Raw genomic sequence first — 15,640 nt, forward strand, 5'->3', positions numbered from 1 at the left:
ATTACGGTAAAGGAAGGTTCCTTTGTCCCATGCTCTGGCCCCCACAGTAAGCACCTCAGCACAATGACAGGGCGCGCTCGCTGAGCCCCGCAGCCCCACGCCATGCTGCAGCTTGCGTCCACAGCTCCGTCCTGCCTGTCCTCAGCGACAGACAGCCCTCTGCTTCCTCCGAGGGCTACAGATTTCTGCGGCTGAATGTGAGATAAGTTAAAGCACTTTGGAGAGCTTGAAAGCAAGTTAAGCTGTCTGCATAGATATAACCTTTGTATTTTCTGACAGCTCTCTAGCAAAGAAAATGCATTGTAATCCCCAAAGTTCAAAAACCATAACTGATCTCCTTAAAAAATGGAGAGGGACGGAAGTTTTCCTCCACTCTTCATCCTTTCACTATCAGCAATATTATTTCCTGTGTGTTGTTTTTTTTTTGGTGTTTTTTTTTCTTAATTCCTACATAATTTTTGCTTGTCTGTCTGAAGATTGCAGAACTCTCCTTCCTGTCCATTACGTATACATGAGAGCTGGTACACTCCCTACCCCAGAGGGAACTGATGTGTTTTCCTTTATAAGGATAAATTCTTAACAGTGTCAGCATGCACTTTTTCAGTCAACCACATAAGTATTCGTGAGAAAACACAAGAACACGAGGCACCAGTTTTCCTAATTTCCAAGAGCACAGCACAGTCAAACTCTTTCAAAGATGAGCACTAACAGCACCTTCTTTGGCACCCCCTGCAATGACTGGGCTCCACCTGCCCATGGAAACCATGGGCTCCTACTTCAGCCAAGTTAACCAAGTCAGACATCATTAAGACTCTAATCCCTTGCCACAAGGGTCACACTGTATTAAAGTAAGTGACCCGAGCGTTCAGAGCGGTGTGCATTTTCAGAAATGCAAAGGTAAAGCAGAAGAGCCAAAGGTCTCTTAGACTATCTGAATTTCAAATTTTATACGAAGCAACTTCAGTGCCAGTATTCATTCATCTACTTTCCATAAGATAACTGTGAGTTATCTCCACTAAAGAAAGAGTATTTAGCCTTAATGAATCATAATTATCAGGGAAGACATACTCACTTTAACAATACCTTATATAAGAGATAGGCCTATTAATCTCTTTTCTATCTAATTCTGCCTTAAATACAAAGGTACTTAAATAAAAACAGGCTGGCCACTTTCTCTTTCTAAACAAATAAAGTTGCATAAAAACAAGAGCTTCCACAGCGCAGCCTGCAGCCGGCACAGAAGTCATGTGCCATGGAACAGATTTCCACTACTTAGCTGCTGTTTCAGTTTGCAGTGGTCTGTTATTGTTCTGAATCTTATTTATTTGCTTATTAAAATACTTAAGTTATTAGCGGTAAAATCTAACTTCCCATACAAACATGCAACCATCAACAGAAGATTAAACTAAGAAGAAAATACAGTGGTCTGCATGAGATTATACTGAACTGCAAACAGAAGTGGCAAAAGCAATTAATCAACCTTACGTCAGTAAAAGCTCTAGATCAACAACCGGGCTTACAACAAATTAAATTTTTACAAATGCTCACAGAAATGGCTTTTTTATATCAAGTATACTGAGCTTCCAGGAGCCTTCACATTGTTTAAATTGCAAACCAAAGTCAGAAACTTCGCTTCTGTAGTTATATACACACATTACTAGATGTTTTTTATCAACTTCTTCCCACTAACGACAAATGTGCAGCTTTAAATGAAGTTTAAAGTTGTGGAAGGAGAAATGCCTTTGATGCTACACTGCGATAACCGAGAGACAAGAACATTTTAGAAGATACTTTGTGGCACAGCTACCAATTCATCATTTTTTGTTTATTTTTAACTTTTGCAAAGTTCACCAAAACCATTTTTACTGCCAGTGCTTCAGATTTGCCAAATGGAAATCAAAAGGCGTGGTCTTCATTTCTGCAATACATGTCTTGTGGGAAAGCTGGAAGCAGCTTAGGCACAACGACTAGCTATGTTTTACACAGGCCTTACTACAAGACACACGCACTCATAAAGTGAACTTAACTTACAGAATTTCTTTTAGAAATCTCCAGTATGAATTATGAATACTTATTTAGTAGCGAACTCACTTGGTTCTCAATTCTTCTATGACAAACTAAACAGCACCAACTACTACTGCTGTACCCAAAATGTACGGAACACTCTGGAACAAAGAAACATAGTCAATGCACTTCAGAAATAACACAACTCTACCTTTTAAGTAATCACATCAAGTCTTTAAATGCAAAGAGATACCAAGAAGGCAAGTCTGTTACAGCAGGTGTTAAGAGTCCCACTCTCACCTTTCCATAATTGAAGCAAAGAAAATTTGGGGGCTCATTTAACAAGGAACATCTTCTAAATAATCATTCAATTCATGATTTTCTTTTACTGGACATGCATGGTACTTTCACCTTGAAAATAAACCCAAAACAGTAACACAAGCAAGAGGATGAGGTTCACCTGTCACGCTGATGCTCCACAAGGAAAAGCTCCTTTTGCAGCACTGCTCAGAGACTGATTCTGCTGGCTTCAGCTCACTTCAACTCAACCACTAGACTTTTAAAACTGATGTCAAACTACTTGGCCAAAAGAAACACTGAAGTTTGCCATCACAATTACTCTCCACTACCTCTCCCATCTGTCTCTTCCATTTACATTTCCTGATTATCTTTCTGAACTGGGGTGTCCTGGACGAAAAAAGGATCACACAACAGATGCTGTTGCCGTTAAGGCACTAGCAACCACGCTCCTAGGTGACGACTCAGAAGCCTCCATCCCAGCCTTTTGACCTGCAGCTATCTATCCCACACTTCTCAGGTCAAGAAATAAATCAGACCATCTCTGAGCCCAGGTCACAAACTGCGGCCACTGGTGCTGCAACACAGGTTCTTCATGGTGAGAAGCAATCCAGCCAGATCTGGCAGGTGTCCCAGAAGGGTGAAGCCTTCCCATATGCTAAACCCAGGAGGAGCCCCTCGCTACCAGAAAGGAGAGAGCAGGGAATGAGCTTCCAGGTGACTTTCTGGCTGGGCCAAAGCAAGAGAAGCACATGGCACCCTGTCAGGAGGCTGCGCACAAAGCTCACACACAGAGGAGGCCAGGGCCTGTCTCAGAGGTACCAGCACCACGCAGCCAAGGTCCATAATAATGGACATGAAACAGCACCAGAGAGACAGACTGATTCCTGCCTGTCACAGAGCTCTTCCATTTATGTCACCATATTTCTTGTCCACCTCCTTCATGACACGTCTGCTTTAAAGCTCAAAGGATTGCACTGCAGTTGATACAGCATTAAGCAAACTAACAGAATGCAGCACTTTAGATGAAGAATGCTCTACACAAAGAAATAACCTGCTGAAAAAACACAGACACAACCTTAAAATGAGTGAGAATATATTTTCATGTGTATTTCTATTCTGAAATGCTCAGGTTAAAAATGTAAAATGAATGCTTTCCTGACACAGCTAAAATACCCTTCTTTAGAAAAGGCTAATTTCAGAGGTATCTAATTTCACTCTGAAATAATTTCTGCACACATTTAAATAATTCATAAGAAAAAATCACTGTCTAGTGACACAGTGATAACATTGGCTCAGACCAGCGAAAAGCCAGACTTGAGCAATACTGCACCACCGCAAAAAGAAATGGATTTGGTTAATTTCTCTCACTTGGACAGCATCTCTTTCATCAGGTCATTACCTTCTTCATTTTTCTTCTGCGTATGCCAGGAACATCACAGGCCAGTGCAGAACGAAGCCAGTTAGCAAGAAACAAAACATCTCTGAATGTGACAGACAACACAAAAACCTGTTTCAGCTACCCTTTGTCCATACAGTACTGACTTACACTGAGGCATTTTTCTTCTCTAAGAACATGGCTCAGTTCATATAGTTGCTATGCTGAGAGCAGGACTAATTTCTCAGTCTCCAAAGCCTTTCAGCAACGGGATGGGAAGTGGTAGATAGATTAAATTAGAAGATCAGAGTTTACAGTCATTGAGCTTCAGAAAGCAATTTACTGGCATCCTCTATTTAATTATCTCAACACCTCATAACCATTAATGAATTTATCTTTACTGCCTTGAGATTAAGCAACTCTACCCTAAAGTTCCACGCGAAATCTAAATCTCAGCCAAGAATTACACTTATAAATTTCAGGATAGCACTTTGTCTACATCACCGTCGTCTTCGCAATGCTAAAAGCAGTTAATTTCAACCTCATGAGCCGTGACCGCTGCCCCCCTCCACCATCTACTTAAGATAAAAAATAGTGTTTGTTTCTCTTAGGGCCATTCTTGCCCACTCCATCCCTACTGCTGTGCTCACCCCTGACAACAGTTTACTGAGCCTAAGAAAAGCAAGTATTTCTCAGTTGCAGGCCAACAGGCTGACGTGCACAAAATCTGCTGCCCTCTCCAATCCACAGAGTCCCACTGAGGCAAAAAAGAAAGGAAATGGAAAAAAAAAAAAAAAAAAAAAAAAAAAAAAAAAAAAAGTGGGAAAAAAAAAAAAAAACATTAAAAACAAAACATCTAGAAACTAGAATAAGCAAACTGAAAACAAAAGGTTGTCCATACATATGACACTCATATAACGCTGCTTGAGCAGCTTTTTTCTAATTCTGGTGCAAAACTTCATTCTCTTCACTGCTGTTTAGAGCACATTCAAGCAGGATGCAGTTCTAAATTACTTTTCATGTACCCTACATTCTACATGTACATTTTGCTATCTAATAAAAAACAATAAGTTGGTGAAATAACCTAATTAACTTACAAATCTAACCAAATATGCATTTCTGTGAGGCCATCAAATGAGCAAAATTACTGACATTTGTTGTTTAGAAAAATTAATCTTTAAACCTAGTGATCCCAAGAGATCTCCAATAGACATGGCTCAAGAGTTAAACAAGAAAGTCGAGATTTCTGAGAGGCTTTTAATTTGGTGCCTAAAATCTCGTGTTTAGTTTGCTCTCCTTGAAATGTTGAGAAAGAAGGACCTGTAGTTCATCTGCTGTATCTGCTATGCTTTTTGTAATTCTGTATACATGAAAAGCAGAAAAACCTTCCAAAGAATGATTTGCACAAGGTTAGTAATTACTGGTAGGAAAGGTAGTGGAGAACAAAACTGATTTCCTCAATATACTTTACCATCCTCTGTTGGAGGCACACACAAAACACAATGAGAACAAATTACATTCAGATGGTACTAATGTTCAGGATTTTAATATCACTATACTCACCACAACTATATAAAACTCTCTGCATAAAGGTTACCTCTAACACATCTTCCAACTCTTAAACACATTAAAAAACACCCTTATTACATTGTACATTTAACCACAACACAAGAAAAGGTTAGCTCCCAATAATAACCTTATAAAGAAAGTACGGTATCAGTTAAATGGATTTTAAGTAAGGGTCCAAGATCATATTAGGCAGCAATTATAAGCTCCAAATTGTATTTCCTATCTTCAGCAAGAGTTAGCACAAGTCTTGCTGAGTCAAATCTCTGCTATAAAGCAAAACCACTTGACATGTTTTAAATGCCGCAAGCAGCTGAGACCTGAGGGGTTAAAGCAAGCACTAAAGCTCAGCTTGAAGAGCTGACCAGGTATCTGGTGGCCGCTGATCTAAGCACGTCAGTCACCAGAAAATATACCCTGCTCTGTTCACATTGAGGGCCAGGAGTAATAGATCAAGTCCATTAGCTGCCGCAGAGCCTACCAGAGCAGCAGCACAGTGAAGCATTCGTCTCACTGAGCCTACCACCATCTGGGAAGTAAAGGTGACATGGGATGCTGACTCATTATTTCCATCCATCAAGTGAAAGTAAACACACATTTAAAGAGTTTCTTCCAAATAATATGCCCTGGCAAAGACCCTTCCAGTGTCTGGAGTAAAAATAAACAGAGCCCGTCTCCATCAGAAGGCCTCAGAGAAGCACTTCCCCCACCACTTCCATTTACCAAAACATCAGTGTTTGCAGCCTGACCCTCAGCGTCACCTACAAACGTCACAAGCAACCTCTGCAGCCAGGCTCTGAGCAACACCTTGTTGCATCTTCCCACTCCCCCATGAAAGTGACCCTGGCCCACAGCAGGGCAAGGGAACTCAGAGAACAAACCACCTCACTACAGGAGGTCCCTACGAGGGGCAGTTTGCCCCCCCCAACCCTGCTGCCCAAGGTTCATGTCTGTGTTGTGTTTTGTTCCCAAAGCATTTCAGGCCATGTCAGTTTGGATTGCAACATAAATATTGTGCAACTGCAGACTCATTAGCTCCAATTACGGTAATATTGCAGGTGACAACAAGAAAGTTATTTTTTGTAGCCTGTGGTCACATTCAGCTCCTACTCCTCTGTGACTTAGATGAAGAGAAATTCAGCTGGAGAAAATGTTGCTGGTAACTGAATTTGGTACAAAACTGCAGGCCTAGCCGTGACTTGAAAAAACAGTGTCATCCCTGTTCTGATAGCTGGGAAGTTTAGTGCTAACAACAAAGAACTAATGGCAGTCACTAGGGGCAGAAAAACTGTAATTAAATGATATGTAACTACAATGAGAGGTTTTGATATAAGCAGTATTGATTCACAAAATGTACACGCACCTAAGCATAGTATGGTTAACGGGTTCAAGATTTATTCATCTTACAAAGACATGTACAAAGAGGTTTAAAACAGCATTCTAGTTAAATCCAGAACAGCAGGTTCCATTTTTACATGTAATCAAATAATATATTTGTATTCTTCTACTGGGTCACAACCCATGAAGATTTAAGATATGTGTGCCCAGTTTGCAGCTCAGGAGGCCCACGCATGCATCATGAAGTTTGTGCCACCCACCACTTCTTAGACCTTATAGGAGCTCTCCTTTCATGCAACAAGTAAATAACAGAGAGAAGGCTCTCAAGAAGTGACAGCAAGGAGGTATCACCAAAACGCTGTCCAACTGCCTGTTCCTCCTCTGCTCTGGAGAAGCCTGCAAGAACACGGGTGTCTTGGAGAGGCTGAATGAAACACGTAAGCAGTCCGACCTGCCTAGAGCCATATCCTTCCTAAAGAAATAGGTAGGGAATTACACGTGTTAATCCTCCGTGCTGAACACAAAGAACACACAAAACTTCTGGCAAGGATCAAACTTACTGAACATGCACCAATCCTGCAACACAAAGCATCACCCTACATGTCTGTTTCTTCACACCCATCACAGTTGTCCAGGGAAAAAGTGGTAGAGGACAGCAAGGTGAATTCATCATCAAATATACAGTCCTGGAAAAACCATGGGCATTAGATTCCTCAGGAAGGAAAAAGTCTCCCTTGTGAATCCATGACAATTTGTTTTCACACACTGGTTGGTCACCAGTCTCAGTCTTCGTAGTTACAAAGAGTAGCTAAGCAGCCTCAGAAAAACTTGACACCTGCTTTGCATATGAAGGTCCAAACATATCTGAAGCATTGACAAGCCTCAGCAACTATGCTGAAACCCTTAGTAATCACAGGGAGTCTTCATATCAACATGAGAAAATGTTGGGTGTGCTGCTTCTTTACTATGTCTTCTGTGCTACAATCTGAGATTCAATAAGTCCACACAACAGACACTCGCTTTGAAGCCTGCAGCATCCTCCCAGGAAAGCTACACACCCGCTGCAGCCACATTTTAACAGTCATCCGCTTCCCCACCCAGCAGTGTCCTGTGAAAATAACACCAGTATTGTGGCAATTTTGCCATTCTCTTGGTTGCTCAGAGACTGCCTGAAGACATGATCTCATTTAAAGAAAAAAAAGAAAAAAGAGGAAAAAACACCACTTCAACCTACATTTTTAAAAACTTGCCCTGAGAAAGTTCAGCAGATAGAAAATTCCAGTTGCTCAAGTACGCTTCACACCCCTTCCTATAAATAATAAACAGAGGCCCAGGAACAGCCTGGTCGCCGCTTCCAGTGCTAGACGCATCTTTTTGCTACTAAATACCACTTCCAAGTTTCTGTCAAAACACATTTAATTCCTTCTTATTAAGCAAAAGAATGTGCAAGGATTTACGATACTGTGAAACTTCTTCCCCGTCTTCAGTACAGCGATCTTGTGAACTACTGACCACGTGTATTTTCCAATGTACGCTGACAGTTATTGTGTACCGAGAACAATTCACAGGCGTCATCACAACATTAAAAGTAATTTAAATGCATTCAAGACTGGAAACAAATGAGTTTGAGTGAATTTCTGGGTGAAAGCATTACAGACCTTTAGCAAAGTAACATCCTAATATTTATAACAGTTCTAGCACCCATATATTCCACAAGTTCATCTCCAGCTGAAGAATCCTTTTCACCACATACCCGAGCATCTCTGTGTCCTGCCTCGTATGTTTACTGTGCTGAACATAATCACTTTTTCCTTGTTTGAATTAAGCGTCTTCTTACCCAAAGAAGAAAACATATTGACACAAGTGGGAAACAGAGCAGTTCATCAGCTATGAGCATCTCTGCAGTCTGTGCACACCTGACTGCATTAGGTTTTTGTGTTTTCATTTTTAGGTCATGAGAATACTGTAAGTACTGTAATGAAACCACAACCCTGTCTGTGTTCTCTCACAGAGTAGTGCCTTGAATCATAAATATTTCAATTACTGTGTTTAGACTCCAAAGGATGCTAGCCTCTCTCTTCTACACACTTTTCTTCCCCTTTATCTTTTTAAGAAGAGCTCTGCCACACTGGGAAAGTGATCCTTAGATCAGCACTAATTAAAAACCAGCTTTTAGCACAACAACTAATAAATAAGTACCCAAAGACACATACCGTCAATGTATAAAATCCAAGTCTTTTCTGCAATAGCTTACAGCACCTTAAGACCCAGCACTCACTGACAGAACTCCTGTGCTCGCTCACACTGTGCCCAGCTGTGTGGGGAACGCTGCCACGCACAACACCGGTTGCTCCTTCCCTTACAGAAAGTTATGGCAAAAATGCACTTCAGATATTGGCCATCAGAAGAAAATCACACTGCCTTTTCTGCTGCAAATCCCTGCTTCCCCAGGAGCCCCCCCTCACTGTGCCGGCTGGCTTGGGCCCAATCACATGTTTTCTCTGGCCGCTTTCCACAGCAGTCCCCAAATCTTCATTGTTTTTGTGTTGTCACGCTCCTCCCCAAAGCCCTTCGTGGCTTCCCACAGCTAACCCTTCAAATTTCTTTGACATTATTTGTAAGTGGTAAAACTTGACAGTTTCTGATCTAATTTCCAAGCAGTTAAACATCAGCTGTAGGTTTTACTGCATATGGATTATGCACAGCCTTTTTTATGGGGTTGGTTCCCGTGCTAAAGAACAATGTGCCTCCTTAATGTTTGCAGTAAGAGTTACAAAAGAGAAACCAACCAAATGATTGAGTTTAATTTTTTTACAGTAAGGCTTAGCTACGAGCGAATGGTGAGATTTAAATGCTTTTTAGCGACACACTCCCATCTTTTAGGTTTCCTTACCCATTCCTTGGCAAATTCAAATTCACCACCTGATAGCCTCATTGCACAGCGTTATGCCTGCAGTAACCCACAGCGTGGGAACGCCCTGTGAGTGCCGGTTCCTATGTGTGCAGACCCAGCTCAGTCCTGTGGGCAAAGCAGTGCAAAAGGAGGAGCAGGGATGGCCCTTCCCTGGGGCGCAGACCACCAAAGTCACAGTGGCACCATCTGTCACCAGAGCAGCCTTCTTACACATGCACGTGTCAGGTATGTAATTTGTCAAAGTGGCTCAAGCACAGAAATTCAACTTACCTCAAATACATAACTCGGATTCTTACATACACTTATGTTGTTTTAGGCTGAAACGCTGAAGATGGGTAATTGAATGAATCGCTATTTAAAATTTTCCTAGCAGAGCAATCCTGATGAAAGTTGCATCACGTTTTGAGATAAAAAATAAATGACTTCAATAGGACCCTGCATACTCCCCCAACAAAACATCCATCTTCTGAGGTGTAGGCAATTTTTTATACAAATGTACTAACCCAGAGAAGCAATGCGCTTAGAAAAAAAGCACCAACATCCCAGCTGCATCTGCGGACACACTGCCTGCCCTCAGAACGTCTCTCTCCAAACCCACTGCCATTTTGGGGCTCAGGAACTGCTGCTGCCATCCTCCCAGCACCCTGCAAGCAGGCTCCATGCCACGGGGAGAGGCCAACACCTCATAGAGATCCTTAATTCAACTCAATTGCACCGTGGGCTGGACACAGCAGAGGTCCAAAGGCCTAGCACACCCAGCATAGGGGCTGCAGCCACCAGTGGGCCAGAAACTTCTCACAGAGGGCCATAGGGGTTCGGGCCACAGACGCCCTTTCTGAACGCTGAATGAAGTTGCTGCCCTTCACCTGAACCTGACTGTCTCCACCAGTAGGAAAGACACCTATGTATACTCCCTCCTACCCCCACGAAGCTCTGCTTCTGGCAGGGCCAGGCAGCCTAGCACGGGGCACGAAGCCCCAGCTGCTGAGAGCCCAGCCACTGAGAGAGCCAGGCAGCCCAGCTCAGGGCACTTTGAGAGCTGCTTGCGGTATGCAAGGGATCAGGCAGCCTGCAGCCGCACAGATTTAAATGTGAAACAAACTGCAGCGAAACCCTTTCCAGCTGCAGCTGTAAGGAGGAGGACGCGTGATTACTATTTGCAGGAAGAAGAAGCAGCGAGCTGAACGGATCAAAAGTTAAGCCTACGGTGCTCTCATTCGTCCCCTGACCAACCTCTACCATTCACCACGAACTCCTAATGTAGTGATAATATAGCACAGCATGCTTAACATTTCCATTCAGTTTGCCTTAGAATGAGAACTGAAAACATTCTATTAACCAGGATTCCACACACAACTCACTCCCCGGAGCTCAAACTTCACTTTCCAGCATCATCCCGACCCACACTTTGGCGCACCAATGAATATCGTAGCAACTGTTCATTAAAAAGATTATTTTCAGCTCCTTCGGTGATGACAGCACAGATGAGCTACTGGTGGCACTTTTAAATCCAGCTTCCAAACACCAAACGCTGTCTTGCCCTTAAAATGCAAATACAGCAGAAATTGAAAAAGAAAGAAAGAAAAAAAGCAGAAAAGCCAGAACAGATGCAAATCTTGCATCAAAGGACAGAGATGCCTCTTACAATTTGAAGTACCCATCTCGGAAGATGTAAAAAAAAAAAATCCAAATGCTGTTAAACTACTGAGAGCCTAAAAAAAGGAGAAGAAAAGATTATCAGTGTTAAACGATACTTGTGGGACCGTTCCTTGTGTTTATGCCATCCTGGTGGATCTGAAATTCAAGTTTAAGGCTACCCTTGGAAATGGCCGCAGTGAGGTAAACACAACCAGTCTGTGACACAGGGAACGTGGAAGCAATCCTCCAAACACGTCACACTGAGCTGAAATACTGAAGGCACTTCACTGCAGAAAACCTTTTCCGCCATTTCATCTTTTTAATTCAGTTTTCCTGGTGCCACTCATTTACACACGCAATCAAAAAAGATTTCAAGTCAAAACAGGACGGAGAAGGGGAATCTAAATGACAAGTATTCCCTTTAACGAGGATTAGTTGAGAGGTATGCGACAGTGGCAGTGAAAAATATATAATTTGCATTACTTCCAGCCCCACTAGCTGCCACAAAGTTTAAAAAGAGTAATCAGTTCAAGTGTACCAAAAATGAGTGTTTTGTAACCAAGGCATTTTTTGAGTTGGAGGGCGATGTGCAATTTTCTCCAGTCAAAATCATTCCATGAGTACTTCTCGGTGACCTACGTCCTAAATCATTTTCCATCCCTATGTGCGAGTGACCTCTCCATGATCTGACTCACAAAGCAAAAACATGGTCTCCCCACCAACCATTCTTTTTCAAACCACCATCGGAACTGAACTTCTCCAAAATAAACCCGGCAAAAATAGGAATGGAACAAAAGAGCACTCAGCGTTCAAGAAATATTAATTAATCGCCCTATCAGAGCGAAATACCAGTCCTCACATTTTAATGGTGAAACAAAGAGGTTAAGTGACACTTTCAATGACACACAGCAAAGCACCACCAGAGCACGGATGAGATCTCAGAAGTTCTGCATTGTTTTCAGCCCAGCAGCCTTGAACAAATCCCGGGCGTGTGATGCTGAATCAGGTATATTCCTCAGCCCACGAAACGCTTATCCCGGTTCACCTAAACCAGTGCACAAAGCACAGCCTATGATACAGTAATACTGTGGGATACTTTGAAGTCCAGTAAGAACGTTGCTAAGCAAACACATCTGTGATCTTGAAATTTTCAGTGTGTTTTATTAAAGACAGCCTAAAAAACACACAAGCAACAGATGACTCCTGAATAAATTCTGTCACTTACCTCTGGAATCAGCACCTAACTACGACACAGAGCCTGGCGCAGCTTTACAAGTGCCATTTACTGATACATTTGAATATCTGGGCTCGACATACTTTCTTTGCTCTTCCTCGCACTTCGCGAGCGCTTGTTAGGCTGTTCCTTACTGACCCTTTGCTAGTTCTACCCAAACCGGCGCTGAAGAGAAAGCAATGGAACATTTCATTTCTTTCCCCCTCTCCCAAATATTACAAACGCTTCACTTAAACAAAGGTCTCGTGACAAAACCTAGAGATCCCGGAGGTTAAACTGAAAAACAAAGAAAGACCCAAATATTTATACAAGAGCCCCTGCTCAGGCTCCCAGGTTAGCATTCCAGCCTGTGCTGCGAGGCCGCACACACAGCGGTGAGCTCCGGGTCCTACATATTAAAACAAACCAGAATAGCTAATTGTGCAGCACTTGGCATGGCGCTGAGAGATCAGCAGTTGACGTGAAGGTCGCTTCACCTATTTGGGAAACGTTGCACTGCGAACGCTCCTTCTTTCCCCCAACTAATCAGTAATTTACTACTCCAAGTTGGTAAATAAATGATTTAAGTACACAGAAATGCTACCGGACGCTGCCGTTCCATACGAACAGCTCTAAGATTACTGCAAAACAGGCATCTTTTCTCTACCGGTATGAAATATGGAGAAATTATTATAGTCAGGAGAAACCTTAAATTAAAAATAAATACTAATTTGAACACTCAGATCTGTATCTCACTCAAAAGGGTTCAGCGTAGCATTAGAGAAACGGAGTTAATAATTAATCATATTTTCTTTAGAGTAATATTACTAGCAGTAATGTTTTTCCTTAATGGTTTTAAATTACCTAGCACGGGGAAAAGAGAATTAAACCTGTCAGAATCTCTTAAATTTCACCTCTTTCCCCGAGCCGGGCCGTCCCCAACCCACACCCCACGCTCAGGCAACACCACCCCGGGCCTGAGCCCTCCGAGCCATCGGACACATCCCCACTGATGTCAGCGGAGCGGTTCCCTCGAGCGGAGGGAGCTCTGGACGGGCAGCGAGCGAGGGGGCATCCTGTCTGGAAGGGGAACTTCTGCGTTCCTCTCTTTAAGGAAGTACGCAAACGAGAGCTTTAAACCCGGCAGCGGTTCCCAGGTAGCGATCGCCGGGCGCTGCCTTCCCTATGCGGCCCCGCGCCGCGCCGAACACAGATGCTGCCGCTCGACATTTGGGGGGGTTTACTTGGGAATTCTTTCCCCCCGAGGACGCGGCAGCGGCGCCGTCTCCGCGCAGTGCGGTGCGTGCCGCCCCCGCCGGGAGCCCGGGACCCCCCACCCACCCCCCGGGACCCGCTCGCTGCCCGCAGCCCTCGGCCCGACACCGGCACGGGAGGAGGAGAGCCCCGGCCGCCCGCGGCCCGCCCTCACCCCGCCGCAGTGCCCGCACAGGCCGGGCCCGGCCCCCCCCCCCCGCCTCCCCCTCCTCTCCCGCAGCCCCGGCCGCGCCGTATTCACCCCGCTATGAAAAAAATTAAACTTTCAAAACTTTGCGGTTCCCGCAGCCCTCCTGAATGGCGAGATGCAGTCTGAAGGGCAGCCCCCGCGCAGCAGGCCGCCTCCGGAACTCCGCGGCATTATTTATTAATTCCCGCTTTTAGGGCTTTTTGTGGGTGTTTGTTGGGGTTTTTTTTCTGCCTTTCGGTGGGGCTGTCAGCGGGGGGGCGAGAGGGGTGGGGGTCGTGCCGCTCCGTCCCGCGGCCGTCGGGGGGCGGCCGGGCCGGGCCGGGAGGGATCGGGGCCCCCGGTGGAGCGCCGCGCTCGGGGCCGGGCGGAGGGGGGGTGCGCGTCTCCCGGCGGCGGGCGGGCAGCACACAAAGGAGAAACGTGACACGGCTCTTCACCCCGGCTGTCTGCTGGGGAGAGCTTAGGAAATAAAATAAAAGCGGCGAAAGAAAATAAAGGGGAAAAAAAAAAAAAAAAAAAATCCAACCCAAAGCACACAGATGGGGAAGCGGGGCGATCCGCCTCGGGAGCGCTCTCTGGAAGCCCCCGAACGGAAGCCTACAGGTTGTTTGCCGGGTTCCCGTCGCGCTGCCGCCCCGGGACGCGCGGGGACACCCGGGGAGGGGCAGAGCCCGGCCGGCAACGGCCCCGGCGCGGCGGGGCTGACACATGTCACCGCGGGGCCGCCGCCAAACTTTCCCGCGGCGGCGGCAAGTCAGTGAGCGGCGGAGGCGGGGGGAGCGGAGAGTCACACACCGGAGCGCGGGGGGAGGAGGGGACGGGTGTGTGCGGGGAGGGGGTGGGGGGGGAAAGGGGGGGTAGCACTTACCGGGAGGAGACACCGTGCGGGGCGTCCCGGCGAGCTGACACCGAGAGAAAGGGCGAGCGGAGCGCCGCGCACATGCAAAGTCTCTGCGGGCGGAGCCGCCGCCGCCGCCGGGACGCGCGGGCCGGGAGCGGGGCGGGGGGGAGGGGGGGGGGGAACGGCGGGGCCGGGAGCGGGCGCGGGGCGGCGGCGGGGCCGGGCGGCCTCCCGCGGGCTGGCGCTGCCTGGCGCCGGCGTGCGGGTCTGGCTGTGTGCGGAGTGTGCCGCTGTGTGTATGTGTTTTGTTGGGAATGCGAAAAAAAAAAGAGAGAGAGAGAGAGGAAGAAAAAAAAAAAAAAAAACCCGCTGCACACACAGCGAGTCCTTCGGAGGAAAGGGGAGTGAGGAGGGAGCCCTCACATGATCGCCAAGTGGCCTGCACAGAAGTGCTAATAATGCGCGGGGGGCGGCGCAGGGGGGGAGGATGGCAACGGCGGAAAGTGCCGCGGGACGCGCCGTGCCCCGCTCCGCGTCCCCCCCCCCCGGCCCGTGCCCGCTCCACCTGCTGCCAGCTCCCCCCTCCCCGCCCCCTCTCCCTCCCTCCCTCTTCCACCCCCCCCCCCCCCTTTTTTTTTGCTCCGTTAGACACAACGAGTTTAGCAGACGGGGAGAGAAAACAAAGCCGCGCGTTGTGCCGGCTCTGCCGACCGTCTGCGGCCCGCTGCCCGCCCTCGGGGTGGGAGACACGCGTGGGAGGCGGCTGCGGGCCGGCACTGCGGCGCTCCGCGAAACTTTCTCCGCTCGGCGGCCGCGCCGCCGCGGGCCCCTTCCCGGCCCCTGCCCCGCGGTGCGGGCCGTACGGCGGGGCCGAGGCCGAGGCCGGGAGGGGGCCGTGGCGGCTGCGGGCCCGGCCAATGGGGGCGAGGCTGGGTTCGCGAGGTGAAAGTTCACCGCCGGGGCAGGCTCGCCGCCGCCGCGGCTGC

General features: G+C 46.5%; 1 protein-coding gene across 11 annotated transcripts in view; it reads right to left on the reverse strand.

The window, feature by feature from the left end:
• The window catches only part of FOXP2 (forkhead box P2), a 404,928-nt gene extending 390,153 nt beyond the window's left edge, over positions 1-14,775 (reverse strand). For 8 of the 11 annotated variants that reach the window (XM_072331323.1, XM_072331332.1, XM_072331313.1 and 5 more), the window contains exon 1: positions 14,682-14,775. The gene's annotated coding sequence lies outside the window, so the exon portion shown is untranslated. The remainder of the gene's footprint in view (positions 1-14,681) is intronic. The other 3 variants (XM_072331218.1, XM_072331354.1, XM_072331343.1) reach the window with 1 other exon arrangement.
• Positions 14,776-15,640: the final 865 nt, after the last annotated feature.

This window comes from Excalfactoria chinensis, chromosome 1 (assembly GCF_039878825.1).
Source record: "Excalfactoria chinensis isolate bCotChi1 chromosome 1, bCotChi1.hap2, whole genome shotgun sequence".
NCBI lineage: Eukaryota > Metazoa > Chordata > Aves > Galliformes > Phasianidae > Excalfactoria > Excalfactoria chinensis.